Below are 15,289 nucleotides of genomic sequence, written 5' to 3' on the forward strand. Positions count from 1 at the left end.
CAATAAAGCGTTCGTCGGGATGCCATCAATCACGATGGGCAGGACCGGCCGTCCTCCCACGTACTTGTCTCGCCAGTTTTGTGGGCCTCGACGTCTTACTCCTGGGGGTTGGCGCTTACAGAATCATGTGATGTGTCCCGCCTTGTTGCAGCGGCGACAGATGGGATGTCTGTCCTCGTTGTAACGTTCGCTGTCTCTCCCTCTGGTCGGTGGGATTCTCCTCTGCCATCGCCACAGGATGTCATCTGGACTGGAGGCCACCTGAATCTTCTTGTTTGGGGCCTCTTGCATGGAGTGCACAATTTTAGTTAGTGCAGCCACATTTTTGATCAGCTCCTGGACTTGGAAAAGTAGGTCTGCTGAAGAGTCATTATCTTGGGTTGGAGTGTCGGCCTCAATGGGGGTCCGGGAAAAGGATGCTGTCTCCTGCTGATATGTAATGGCTGCATGCCTAGGGGGCACTGTGCCGCTAATATTTGGTTCATGCAGCACCCGGATGACGCTATCCTTAAAATGTGCAAAGTCCAGTTCAGGATTTTGTTTGGCCATTATGCGCAGCTGTGTCCTTTGAGTGTTAGGCAAGAGTCCTTCTATAAACTGCTCAGTTGCCAACCTATCTTCATCTTGCGTGCTGTCAGGGTCAACCTGCTTTACAGCCCATAGTGCTTCCTGAAGGTTAAGAGCATAGTCCCGTATACTGTCCTGTACCCTTTGCTTGCACCCAAAGAATCTTATTTTTATCTCTGCTGCAGTGCGATTGTCAAAGGTGTCCTTCAGCCTGGCCAAGATTTGTTTGACAGTTCTTTTATCAGTGTCCGGCCAGGACTTTACTTCCCTGTGGGCTGCACCGGTTAACTGGCCAGTGAGGATGCTGACTTTTTGACTCTCAGACAGGGGGTACACTTTAAACAAACTACATAGTCTCTCCTTGAAAAATCACTCAGGGTGCGTGACTCCCCTGAGTACTGCAGTAACCAGGCATCTCCCGCTATGTAAGGCATCGATAGCAGCATTATGGAGGCTGTAGCTGCGGCTGCCACTGGATCTGGCTGCTACATGGGGGCTGCGGCCACCGCTTGATCTCTCTGAATCATTGGGGCTGGGTCTCCAACTGGATTGGACATTTTCTCCCCCCCCCAGTGAACCTCAGCCAGGCCCTGCGTGTTGTTACTGTTGCAAGTGGCTGCTCCGCAGACAGGATCGATGGAGCTCCACCAGATTTTCCCCATCGGGGCCTCTTGCTTCTGGTCACCACAGAGCCCAGCCTGTGCTTCACTTTGCGCCCTACTTCCAGGATCCGCCAATGATGACACACCCCTCTGTTCCCGTGCGCCACAACAATGTCGGTGATTTCACAATTTAACAAAATATCTGGCGCACAGTACCCGGCAACGTCGGGCTTCGAAATCCTGTTTGTGATGCCAAAATAGTGCACCCCGGTACTCGGTACCGGGCCAGTTCTTAAGGGTATGTGACATGGCAGCAGTGATCCGGTCCGTGGCCCTGGGTGTCCAATGAAAAATGATTAAAGGGGAAATAAAGTTTATGAGATTCGTGATGCCACCTGTGGTACTCGGCCAAGGATGGCCGACGCTGCTTAAAGAGACCGCTGGGGCTGATGGTGATGCAGCAGAGTTGATACAGCTCTCCACAGGTAGAGCTTAGTCCCAGGGCAATTATATTGTTAAAGATGGTGATGATGGCGCAGTAAATAACTCCGAGGACACAGCAGTTTCCGACACTTTTACTCACAGTTTGAAGTGCAGGCCGGGGCACTAGTTACAGATGACAATGAAGGTCCGGGGAGCCTGGAAGCAACTTAGGATCCACTAAGCCAGATGGGTTTTGAGGCCTCCTTACTGTGCTGTCCTCTGAGGTCCTTGCTGCCTAAAGCTATGCTCAGTCCTCTGTTCCTTATTGTTCTGAAGTACTTGCCCATATGGCAAGCAGCTTGAGCCTACTGCAGGTGTCTCTCCTTTATGGTAGCTCCGGGCTCTGGTCTGTTGCTGTGCCTTCAGGTGTTTGCTGGGCCAGGAGACCTGCAATCCCCTGCCCTCCAGATTTAGCTGCTGGGACTGTTGTACCTGTCAGCCATGGACTTCAGCGTCTGATTTCTAGCGCTGTACTCTGGAGTGAGCTTGGTCACAGCTCCACTCCTCAGGTTCTCTTTCACTTCTCTCCCCTCTTCACTCAGACTCTGTCTCTCTCAGTCCCAGACATTGACTGACTGACCCCTCCTCCAGGCCAGAACTAATAGGGAAGCTCCCCTGAAACTGGGTTTAGAGCTCCCCCTGGTCGTGAGTCAGGAAAAGTGTTGAATGTGTTATTTGATCAGGCAACCCCTCCTTGCTTCCAGGCATATCATCACCCCCTTGTGAGGCAATGCCACTGTGGCAACCGGACTCCTGGGGTGCCACACCTGTTGCTGCTGGAGATTAGCCTGCACCAGTTGCTTTACCAAATTCTTGATGTCAGATTTCATTCCTGCAGCCGCTTTTACCCAGGACATGTGATATCTGTGCGGCAGTCACACTGCCCCTTGAGATTCGTGCCTGAGCTTCCAGCACCAATTGTAGAGGATTGTACTCAGCTGCTCTTGAGGTAGGCACAGGAGGCAGTATTCATGCAAAGTCCAGGCAAGTTTATTTAACTTCATAAACCGCTCCAGGTGGCAAAACAAAACAAACCCTTGTCAGGCACAAAGTGAAAAACAAACTGAAAACAAATAGTCCATGTGGTATTGTGGGTCCGCCCGCTCAGGTCAGTGTCTTTAACAACACACACTGGTCTCCACACCGCCAGCCACAGACACTGAATGAGAGACTCGGCTTCTATTTTCTCTGCTAAACCATGCTTCTGTGGTTGGTGATATGTGAGCGGTCATTCCCACCCATCTCTTATGACTGCTCGTAAAACCCAGCCTTGGAATGGCCAAATAACTCTTTCAGTACTATATGTGCTGGAACGTGCTTCTGAGCTCACATCACCGCAGCTAATAGCCGCAATGACACATATCTTCCCACAAAGACTTGTCCGGCGGCCATCTTACAATATACAGTGGGTACGGAAAGTATTCAGACCCCTTTTAATTTTTCACACTTTGTTTCACTGCAGCCATTTGGTAAATTCAAAAAAGGTCATTTTTTCTCATTAATGTACACCCTGCACCCCATTTTGACTGAAAAAAACAACAGAAATGTAGCAATTTTTGAAAATTTATTAAAAAAGAAAAACTGAAATATCACATGGTCAAAAGTATTGAGACCCTTTGCTCAGACACTCATATTTAAGTCATATGCTGTCTATTTCCTTGTGATCCTCCTTGAGATTGTTCTACCCCAAGATCACTGTGGCTGAGCTCCATAGATATGTAGTGACTAGCAGGTATGGAGGATGCAGTGACGAGCAGGAGGCAGAACAAGGGTTAAACGCAAGACTTAGGCAAGGGCCGCAACGGTTTGTGACTTCCCCGCCCAGCCCTAACCGGCTTCCTGTGGCCTCGACCTCCTTCTTCACTTCAGCCAATTCGCCTTTGATACTTTGTAGCCCCCGCCTCATTTCTTTCACCCAGTGGGGTTCACCTAAGGCGTTTACGGACGCTTCGGTACTCCGGGCCATCCCTACGGGTACTGTCACCCCCTGCTCCCGTTCCCGAGTGCATGCCTCCCTATCTCCGAGAACGTCAGACGCGGGTCCACATGCACCCGCTCCCGCAGGGCCTGTTTCGTCAGGGTGTCTCGTAGCTCGGTCACTAAAAGGTCACAAAATGTCACATCCACGTGCCCCACGCTCACCCCATCCTTCCTCTCAATGGCTATACACAATTCCAGCAAAACATTCATATATTGAGTCACTGTCTCCCCCTCTATTTGCATGCGACTAAACAACCGGGTTCTCAGTTCCCTTACATCGGTGGGGTCCCCATGGTTCTCTTCCAGGATCTGCAACACCCTGGCCAAGGTGTTCTGCTGCTCCGGCGGTCGTAGCATTACCGAGTCCCGGGCTTCCCCATCCTGCCGACTACACCAAATGTAGTAACTAGCAGGTATGGAGGATGTAGTGACGAGCAGGAGTCAGAACAAGGGTTAAATGCAAGTTTTTATATATATATATAAATATAGTTAAAAGCTGAAAATGAGTTTTCCACGCAGGGAGGCAAAACACAAATACACAGTAGCCAAACAGAATGAACAATACGGGCCGAGAAGTGACTGTTAAGCGGCCACGAACTGGGCAACTAAGGACCCTGGGGGCTTGAACGTCAACGCGTCCAGTTGAGGAAGCGTTGCCGGAGCATCTGGAAATCCTTGCACTCCGGTATCGCGGGGAGCACACGGGCCCCACGCAGCTCCCCTGACACCGGGCCTTCCGCAGTGGGGAGCGGAGCGGAGGAGGCCGCAGGTCCCAGAGAGTAGGCCGCAGCCGCGGGTTGTGGCGGAGCAGAGGCGGCCGCAAGTCCTGGAAAGTAGGCCGCAGCTGCGTGCTGTGGCGGAGCAGAGGCGGCCGTGGATCCTGGAGAGTAGGCCACAGCCAGCGGGTGGACTGCCTGTGGAGGAGGTCTGCCTAATGCACGGGGTATACTGCGCCTGAGGGGGTGCCAAGAGATCTGTAGCTGCTCGGGGAGAGACTTCTGCACTGTGCACGCAGTCAGGGTCCTTCGCTTGGTCTGGTCCTGTCTCCTCTCGCTCTGAAGTGCTGACTCACTCCAGACCGAGGAAGTCCCCCAGGCTCCTCCCACTTATGTCTCGTCTCTCTCTTCGCCCAGTCTCCTTTGTTTCCCTGCACCACTCATTTTACAGTGGACCCGCCCTGTTTGCCTGGTTAAAGGTCGGTCCTGACCCGTAATCATATCCCCCGGGAACACGGGTGACAGCCCCCTTAGTTCTGGCCCAGAAACACGGTTGGTCCTCTTTCCTGGACCTACTCCCCTACACTCCCCCACCCTTTTTGCTCGCCAGTCCTCGGGCGAGGGTCTCAGGGAGTCCGGGAGCCTCTTTCGGCACCAGATTCACCTTTGCCATAAAAATTGGTCCTGTTCGTAATGTTCGGAGGGCTTTCCTGCTGTTGACCGCTCGGAGTGTCGTAGGTCGGGTGGTGCAGTGGAGTCCTCAGGGGTGGTGGAAGGTGGTTGGATTACTGTGCCCGCGGGGGTGTCGGCCCCCGGTGGGTTAGTATTTGCTGTTAGGAGGACTTCGTCTTCTTCGTCACCCCAAACCGCTGGCATTGGGCCTTGGGCCTCGGGAGGGCTCTCAGTCCACTCTGGGTCCGTTGATATACAGAGCCGTAGCATGTTGCGATGCACCGTTCGAGTAAGTTGTCTTCCTTCTTCCTCCGACTGTGTTTCATATAGAGAGCCATTTGGGTCTACTAGGCGTAGCACCCGGTACGGATTCTCTTCCCACCAGTGCTCCAGTTTGTTTTGGGGGCGTCGCTCCCGTACGAGGACACGAACTCCCACTCAGAATTCTGTGGGTTGTGATGGGGTCTCCCTGGGTGTTCTAGCTCTCGGAGCCTTGTTTGTACCAGTCTGTGGAGCGTTTGTAGACGATACCGGTGGTCTTGGACCCACGAGGAGACCCCTGTCCATGGACATTCTTCCTCAGGGTCTAACTCTACTTCTGTGATCACTTTCCCTTTCCGGCCGAAGAGCAGTGAGTACGGAGCGTAACCTGTGACCCGATGGACACGGTTATTGTACACCCAGACCAGTTCAGGGATATACTCTGGCCAACGGGTTTTTCGATCATCCTCTAGGGTCCATAGCATCTGGATGAGGGTACGATTGAACCGCTCGCAGGCCCCGTTTCCCTGAGGGTGGAACGGAGTGGTTCGGCACTTATCGATGCCGTACAGACGGTGTAACTCCTCCATTACTTTCCCCAGGAAACAAGCACCCTGATCTGAGTTAATCCATCGGGAACACCCATAGACCTGAATAAATTTTTTGCAGATGGCATAGGCAGCGGATTCCACCGTTTCGTCTCTAGTGGGTGTCACCATGGCGAACTTAGCAAAATGGTCCACCATTACCAGGCAGTGCTCATATCCCTGGTGGGCTGGTCCAATGGTCAGGTAGTCTATCATCAGCAATTCTAAGGGAGCCGTCATTACTATCGTCTGTACGGGGGCTCTTTGTTCCAGTGGCTTAGTCAGCTAGCACTGGCGACATTTCCTGCAGACTTCTTCGACCTCTGTTTTTAATCGGGGGGTGGTAGACTATTTGCTGCAGGAACTGAAAAGTTTTTTGTGCCCCGAAGTGGGCCCCGTTCTCATGTGCCTCTCGGGCAATTTCAGCTAGTCGGGTTCCCGGTAATATCACCTGCCAGGTGGTCCTCAAACAAGGCGGCATAGATGATAATGTCATCCAGGTAGATTAGGGTGGCCTCGAAATTTTAGGTCACCCAAGCACCGTTTCATTAACCGTTGGAAGGTTCCAGGGGCATTGGCCAGGCCAAAGGGCATTCGATTGAACTCAAACAGCCCCATGGGGAGAATGAAAGCTGTTTTGGCCCGGTCTTGTTCAGACATGGGTACCTGCCAGTATAGGCTAGCCAGGTCCAGGGTGGAGAAGTATTTCGCCTTTCCACACAGAGAGGCAAAACACAAATACACAGTAGCCAAACAGAATGAACAATACAGAGTGAGAAGTGACCGTTAGGTGGCCACGAACTGGGCAACTAAGGACCCTGGGGGCTTAAACGGGGAATGAACAACGGAGAGTCACTTATCGGTCTCTGACATCCTGCAGACCTGGTGGATGAGAAATGTTCCGGCGGTGCCTCAGTCGACGTGTCCAGTTGAGGAAGCATTGCCGGAGCATCTGGAAGTCCTTACGCTCCGGTACCGCGGGGAGTACACAGGCCCCGCGCAGCTCCACTGACACCGGGCCTTCCGCAGTGGGGAGCGGAGCGAAGGAGGCCACGGGTCCCAGAGAGTAGGCCGCAGCCGTGGGCTGTGGCAGAGCAGAGGCGGCAGCGGGTCCTGGAGAGTAGGCCGCAGCCAGCGAGCGGACTTCCCATGGAGGAGGTCCGCCTAATGCACGGGGTATACCGCGCCTGATGTTGCGCCTTGGCCCGAGTTCTGTAGCGGCTCGGGGAGAGACTTCTGCACCGTGCACGCAGTCAGAGCCCTCCGCTTGGTCTGGTCTGGTTCTGTCTTCTCTTGCTCTGAAGTGCTGACTCACTCCAGACCGGGAAAGTCCCCCAGGCTCCTCCCACTTATGTCTCATCTCTCTCTTCGCCCAGTCTCTTTGTTTCCATGCACCACTCGTTTTACCGCCTGTTTGCCTGGTTAAAGGTCGGTCCTGGCCTGTAATCATACCCCCCAGGAACAAGGGTGACAGCCCCCTTAGTTCCGGCCCGGAAACACGGTTGGTCCTCTTTCCTGGACCTACTCCCCTACAGATACAGTAGGGAGATGGGAGAAAGTTCCACAAAGTCAACAGCATAAGGATGGCATCCGAGAGCTATCCAATTCTTTCACAAAGCAATAGGCTGCCATTCATGAGAAATGGCAGTCTCCATTGGACATGTCTCCTTGATTTTGTGTGGACCACTCAGTCTGCATAAAGGACATGGACATGTGAATAACTGCCATCTGAATGAGCCCTAATAAATAGGAAGGTATTAAACCTTGCTAAGTATACTTATTTTTACCTTAAAGTTTATGTTCGGTTGAATTTTTACTTTAGGTGTCCGTTAAATACACAATGGGAAATATATATGATGACTAAAATACATTTTTTTTCTTTATCTACCAGCCTCACATGTTTATTGGGCAACTCACTTCCGGTATGGAGAATTATAATAGAACTCGCTGCCGCTATGTTTGTGCTACCAGATTTCGCTTCCTCTCTTTGCTTCAATGAACACAGAACTTTCAAAAACATTTTCAAATCCTCAGCAATAATGTCAGTTTTGTTTCCATTACCATATATTAACTGTAAGACAGGGGCGGACACAGACTGTAGTGGGCCCCTGTACAAGAAATTTTTTAGCCCCCCCCCCGTTCTTCATAAGGCAACAAAGTTATGTAAACATATAGATAGATAATATATATAGGCACCCCCGTTTCACTTTGGTTCATATGCGGTCTGCTTTTGGCATAGTGCTTCTCGCCCTATGTGGCCCCCCCAGTTTATGCTTCTTCTTCCCATGTGGCCCCCCAATTTATGCTGCTTCTCCCTCTATGTGGGCCTCCAGATTCATGTTTCTTCTCCCCATGAGCCAAGCATCTCCCCCAGGGCCCCCCCCATTCATGAGTAGTCCATCCTGCGGGGAAACATAATAATTAAATTAAAAAAAAAACAAATTTCTTCTTACCTGGCCGCACTGCTGCAGGAAGATGCAACTCCTCTGTGAGCTCAGCTAAAAGGACCTGTGGTGATGTCATTGTCATGTGATCAGGGGGCGGAGCTGATCAATGGTGAAGGCCTGTGATCATCTCCGCTCCCTGATCACATGACGATGACTTCACCACCGGTCCTCCAACGCTTCCGCTTCCGCACTGCTCTCCTCTCCTCTTGCGCTCCACATGGTTAATTTGAAAATTGAATAATTAGCCATGCGGTGCAGGAGGCTGGAGGGGCCCCCCTCTCCCCCGGGGCGTTCAGTGAACTGGCTGCATGGGCGGTAGGTCCGCCCCTGCTATAAGAATCACAAATGACAAGTAGTCAGAATTAGTAAAACATTACATGCAGTTTATTCAGTAGGTTAATAATATATTGACTGTTTGAAATATATATATTTTTTACTAGAGATGAATGAGTCATCAAAGAACATAGTAGCTAGTCTGCACTGTATAAAAATTCCTGACCAAGAAATTAAAGAGTACATCAGTGTCACAGAATGGCTGTCCTATGACAAAATTGAGTCACGTCACCATTGCTTTCCTCCTGTGACTGCACTTATTATCCCTTGTCACTATTCTCTGTCATAAAATAAGGCAGCTCACAAGATGCTGCTCTGGGATATGTAGCCCATAGGAGTCTAATTTAAAGGGAAGCTGTCACCCCCTGGGACTTTTTTTACCTATTAATATGAGCTAACAGGTAAAAGAATGGTTAAAAAAGCCCTACGTGTACGCCCATATCTGCCGCCTAGATGTGCAGAAATCGTCTTTAAGGCCGGGATCACACTTGCGAGAAACTCGCACAAGTCTGACGTCTCAATACTCGGCACTGCCGCCGGCACTCGAACCGAAGCGTTCAGCTCCTTAGAAATACATGCAGCTGCACACTCCGGTCCCGAGTGTCAGCAGCAGTGCCGGGTATTGAGATGTGAGACTCGTGTGAGTTTCTCGCAAGTGTGTCCCCGACCTTATTCTGTTATGGTAATGAGTTCTTAAAGGCTTTGGGGCGTGAGATGCCTGGAAGAAAACTCAGCTTCCGGTCTTCATTATCATAACAGCCCCCTCCCATCACTGCCACACTGTCCTATGATGTGTAGTGGTGGCCCCGGAATCCCACACCTGCACCCTGCAATGGCAAGATTATACTTACAAATAAAGAAGGAAATTGCGCTAGTGATACCCATATAAATGAATGTTCTCACCTCTTAAAACAGACAAATGTAAATGATCGCTCTCCCTAAGGAAAGCAAAGTGATTGCCAAAAAATTATTAAATATACATCCGTATAAAACAATAGTATTGACACCCCTTAGTGTCTGTGTGGGTGTGTTATAAATATATATCTCACTACAAAAAGTGAGTAACCATCTAAAAAGTGCAACCAATCTTTTTCCTAAAGGTATTTGCAAAAATAAATATACATACTGTAAGTGCGTTTCTCACTGAAGGGAGAGAGTCATACTAACCGTCCAGGTTACTGTTCATACCATACGCGGTGTTGGCAGTCTTAGATTCAGCACGTGGCGGCTCCTCTCCTGATTGACTTTAGTATATTCCAGTGGTGGTATATTTCTCAGTACCAAAAATAATGAGGACGATGAAAAGTTGCAGGCTAATAGTGGGTAAAATCCAAGATAATCACCTCTACTGTAGTAGCGGGCGATGCTCCGGCCGGTAGCAATCGCCCTGTTCACCCGATGCTATGCTGTCCCACCATTAACGGGCAGCATAGCATCGGGTGAACAGGGCGATTGCTACCGGCCGGAGCATCGCCCGCTACTACAGTAGAGGTGATTATCTTGGATTTTACCCACTATTAGCCTGCAACTTTTCATCGTCCACATTATTTTTGGTACTGAGAAATATACCACCACTGGAATATACTAAAGTCAATCAGGAGAGGAGCCGCCACCTGCTGAATCTAAGACTGCCAACACCGCGTATGGTATGAACAGTAACCTGGACGGTTAGTATGACTCTCTCCCTTCAGTGAGAAACGCACTTATGTATATTTATTTTTGCAAATACCTTTAGGAGAAAGTTTGGTTGCAGTTTTTAGATGGTTACTCACTTTTTGTGGGTATTACTAGCGCAATTTCCTTCTTTATTTTTAATTGTTTTAACATTCAGACAAAAAGGTGGCATTGTCTGCTAATTTGCGGCTGTTATACCCCCACGCAGCGCCACTGGTTGTCAAAAATATTTTTTCAGTTAAGATTATACTTACCTTTTCCACCCTTCTATGGGCATTGGCATCATTGTTCTTCTGTGCAGGTGCCGCGAGTCACTGATACTGAAGTAAGGCCCCGTCGTGACTCACCTGCACCTGCGCAGAAGAACAGTGGTACTAATGCCCATAGAAGAGTGGAAAAGGTAAGTATAAGTTTTCAATTGCAGGGCGCGGGATTCCATACCGGGGGTGTTATTCCAATGAAGACAGGAGGCCGAGTTTTCTTCTAGGCACCGCAGGCCCCAGAGCCTGGAAGAACTCATTACCATAACAGAATAAAAGATGATTACTGCACACCTAGACGTCAGATACGGGCATACACGTAGGACTAAAGTATTTTAACCATTCTATTACCTGAATGTCCATATTAATAGGTAAAAAGTCAAAGGAGGAGACAGCTTCCCTTTAAAAAAAAAAAAAAAAACATACATGGTGGATCAGTGGTTAGTAGTGCTGCACTGGGGCCCTGGGCTCAAATCCTACCAAGGACATCTGCAAGTTTGCGTGAGTTTCCTCTGGGTACTCGGGTTTACTCCCACACTCCACAGGGAATTTAGATTGTGAACCCCACTGCTAAGAGGAATTGTATTGTCTGAAAAGCGCTGCACAATATGATAGGATAGAAAATGTATATTGTGAGCCCCAATGGGAACAGCAATGCTATTGACTGTAAAGCACTGTGCTATAAGATAGGCTAGGAAATTTAGATTGTGAGCCCCAATGGGAACAGCAATGCTATTGACTGTAAAGCACTGTGCTATAAGATAGGGTAGGAAATTTAGATTGTGAGCCCCAATGGAACAGCAATGGAATTGTCTGAAAAGCGCTTCAAAATATGATAGGCTAGGGAATTTAGATTGTAAGCCCCAGCAATAATATTAACAGATACTGAAACAGGTATAAAAACTTAAAGGGGTTGACAACTATTAGAATGACAATATAAATTGTGCCTGGAAGAATATAGCACCAACTAAAAAAAATCATATTATAACTATATATAGCAAAAAGTATTGGGAGATAATGACCTTATCTGTAGGAACCAATTTAGAGGAATATGTAGATAAGTCATCATACCCACTATGTGCCTTTATGAAAAAGAAGACCGCACTGCCCAAGTACACCAACGCATGTTTGCATCAGCTTCATCAAGGGTTACTAGAGGAGTACTATCAGCAGTTTATATATTGACCATGTTGTCTGTATAGTTGGATGTAACTGTGTAATTGAACGCACTTCTGCTGTCGGTCACCGCATCTCTAGCCACGGCTGGCGTCCCGAAAGTCACACTGTGCATGTGCGTGCTGTGCGACCTACGATTGGACGCCAGGCGGGGAGGTGAGTCTTGTTTTTTGAATTGATGCGACATTCTTCCAGGGACAATGTATATTGCTATTTTAATAGTTGTCATATGTACTCTATGATCCGAGTAGTTTTTTTATATATAATTTCATACCTGTGCCAACTTAATAATATTGTCTGTAGTTACTGTATGTGCATTTTTCATGCTCCTTTGACCATACTGCCCATTCTTCCTGTAATTGGGTTTTATGGGGTTGGGGGTTAAGAGTAATTGTGTTGTTGTGTCTTGTAATTGCATTTATATTGTATAAGAATATTTTTTATATTATTCATAAAATATTTGTTTATACTTTATTATATTTATAGCGGTAGTAAATATAGGATTAGGATCCCTGATATCCTGTACCACAATGATATTTTGTAAAAGAAATCCCCCAGTCTAGGCATGCCTCCTAGTCATGGTGCCCTCCTTTTTAGCCCTTTAAACACAGTCTGGGCCTTACTTTACCCTTCCACCCCTTCAGTGTGATTGCCTAACTTTGGAACAGCTGACATGTGCCTGGAACAGCCACGAGTGGAATCACAATCCACTTGCGGCTATTAGCCCATTAAATATCGCTGTCAAAGGCTGAAAGCGGCATTTAACTCGCGCTTCCGGAAACCCGCCCACCGGTGACCCTCATCATGTGATCGCAGGTCACCGGTGGGTTGGCATGACAACCAGAGGTCTCCTGGAGACCTCTATAGTTGTCACTGCCGGCTTACTGTGAATGCCGGTGGTCGGTGCTCATAGCAAGTGGGTACTTCAGCTACATATAGGTGAAATGACCATCGCCTACATGTAGCTGGGCCGATTGGGTCTTAGCAGTTTCTAGTCTCCCATGGAGACTATTAAAGCATGCCAAGAGTAAAAAAAAAAAAAAAAAGTGTTTTTAAAAATATTAAAAAAATTAAAAAAATAAAAGTTTAAATCACCCCCTTTCGCCCCATTCAAAATAAATCACCCGATCTATCAATAAAAAAAGGGATTAACCTGATTGCTAAACGGCATAGCGAGAAAAAAGTCAAAACGCTGGTCGGATCAAACTCTGGTACGTAGTGATTTTTTTTCCTTGGACAGACCCTGTCTGAGAAGAAAAATCGGACTTCTGGATTGCCTGATGGACTAAGGCCGCTTTCACACTTCAGGCTTTCGGTATACGGCATGGTGCGGCAAAAAAACGGACAGCCGGATCCGGCGCCTGTTATGACCAGATCCGGCTTTTTCCCCGTGCTGTTTCATTGCTGCTGCATTGCACTGGAAAATAGCCGGTCCGGCATCTGGAAAAAAACGTTGCATGCAACGTTTTTTCCCAACGCCGGACCGGTTGATCGCACTGCGCATGCCCGGAAACCTTCTCTGCCAGGAATATATCCGGCAGAAAGAAGGATCCGGTGTCTGCGTATGCGGCCGGATCCGGCAGTCCGGTTTTTCGCCGCCCCATGCCGGATACCGAAAGCCTGAAGTGTGAAAGCGGCCTAACATTGGTTTGAATGTGATCAATGTTTTGTCAGATCACACTCGGACCAATAATACATTGTTCTACATTAGCCCTTAGCATAAATCATCAATATCGGGTCTGTTGGGGTGCCGTGTGTCAGACCCACATCAATCCAATGTTGATGCCCTATATCAAGTTACTGCAGCTCAGCTTCCAATGACTGCAATGGGAACTGTGGCACCAAGAACAACCCGTACCAATCATAACTGTGGCGTCTCTAAGGCTAGTTTCACACTAGCGTTTATGAGCGCAGTGACGGCCTGCGCACGGCCGCCGCTAAGCCCCGCCCCCTGCCCCGCCCGCCTGTAGCTCCGCCCACCAGCGCATGACGCTGCATGCGCCCTGCGTCCCCTATCTTTATCACAGGGGGCGCAGGCCGTGCGCAGTATGCGTTTGGCGGCGCATGCGCCTTTTTGACGGTGCGCCGACGCAACCAAACTGCAGCAGGTTGCGTTTGGCGCAGGTCGGCGCACCGTCAAAAGGACGCATGCGCCGCCAAACGCATACTGCGCACGGCCTGCGCCCCCAGTGATAAAGATGGGGGACGCAGGGCGCATGCAGCGTCATGCGCCGGTGGGCGGAGCTACCGGCGGAGGCGCGGCGGGGCTTAGCGGCGGCTGTGCGCAGGCCGTCGCTGCGCTCCAAAACGCTAGTGTGAAACTAGCCTAAGACCTCGTGGAGACATCTGAATTTTTCACGTAGAAGAAAAATGGACCAATTATTTAGATCAAACTTTGATCAGAGTGTGGTCTGAGTGTCATCAGTTTTTCTTTTACATGGAAAAAAAAGGTTTTTCCACCTTCTCCATTTTGACAGTCCATGAAGATTGGACCACACTCGGATGACATCACAGTATGGTCCGATTTTTTTCTTTGACCCATTGACTTGCATTGCTGATTTTGATCCGACAGATAAAAATCAGATGTTTCCACTATTTTCTGTGGGCTGCATGGTCCTCATAATATCACAAACATGTAAATAGCCCCAAAGACTATCACAGGTACAAGTGCTGTCCCTGAAAACCACATTTGTTAAAATCAGAAGTCCGAATGAGGTCTAAGGCCATGTGCACACGATGCAGATTTCCAGCGGATCTGCAGCGGATTTTTCCGCCCATAAATGCTGCATATCCACATTGTGATGTACAGTAGCATGTTAGTCAATTGAAAAAAAAAACCACTGTGCAGACGCTGCGGATTTTCGCGCGTTTTTTTGTGTGGCTCAAAATATGCAGCATGTCACTTCTTTTGTGCGATTTTCCACCTGCTCCATTCTCCAAATCCGCAGGGGGAAAACCGCACAAAAACCGCAAGAAAACCGCAATAAAAAAGGAAGAAATCCGTAGGAAAAATGCAGGTCATTTGACCTGCGGATTTCTTCAATTCTGCGCGGAAAAATCCGCATGGCCAAAAAGTACGTCTGCACTCAGCCTAAGGCCATGTGCACACGATGCAGATTTCCAGCGGATCCGCAGCAGATTTTACCGCACAGAAACGATGCATATCTGCATTGTGATGTACAGTAGCATGTTAGTTAATTGAAAAAAAAAAACGCTGTGCAGACGCTGCGGATTTTCCGCGCGGTTTTCTTGTGGTTCAAAATTTGGAGAATGGAGCAGGTGGAAAATCGCACAAAAGAAGTGACATGCTGCATATTTTGAACCACAAGAAAACCGTGCGGAAAATCTGCAGCGTCTGCACAGCGTTTTTTTTTCAATTGACTAACATGCTACTGTACATCACAATGCGGATATGCAACGTTTCTGCGCGGTAAAATCCGCTGGAAATCTGCATCGTGTGCACATGGCCTGAGTCTCTTGTGTTAATGAAGCAGTAATGCACCTTCATTACCACTACTATATTCACTTCAG

General features: G+C 48.8%; 1 protein-coding gene across 1 annotated transcript in view; it reads left to right on the top strand.

Moving 5' to 3' along the window:
* Positions 1 to 15,289, top strand: part of DAPP1 (dual adaptor of phosphotyrosine and 3-phosphoinositides 1) — a 169,274-nt gene that overhangs the window by 17,945 nt on the left and 136,040 nt on the right. The window lies entirely within an intron of this gene.

The sequence above is a fragment of the Dendrobates tinctorius genome, unplaced genomic scaffold (genome assembly GCF_039654945.1).
Source record: "Dendrobates tinctorius isolate UK_male_01 unplaced genomic scaffold, ASM3965494v1 ptg000011l, whole genome shotgun sequence".
Classification (NCBI taxonomy): Eukaryota; Metazoa; Chordata; class Amphibia; order Anura; family Dendrobatidae; genus Dendrobates; species Dendrobates tinctorius.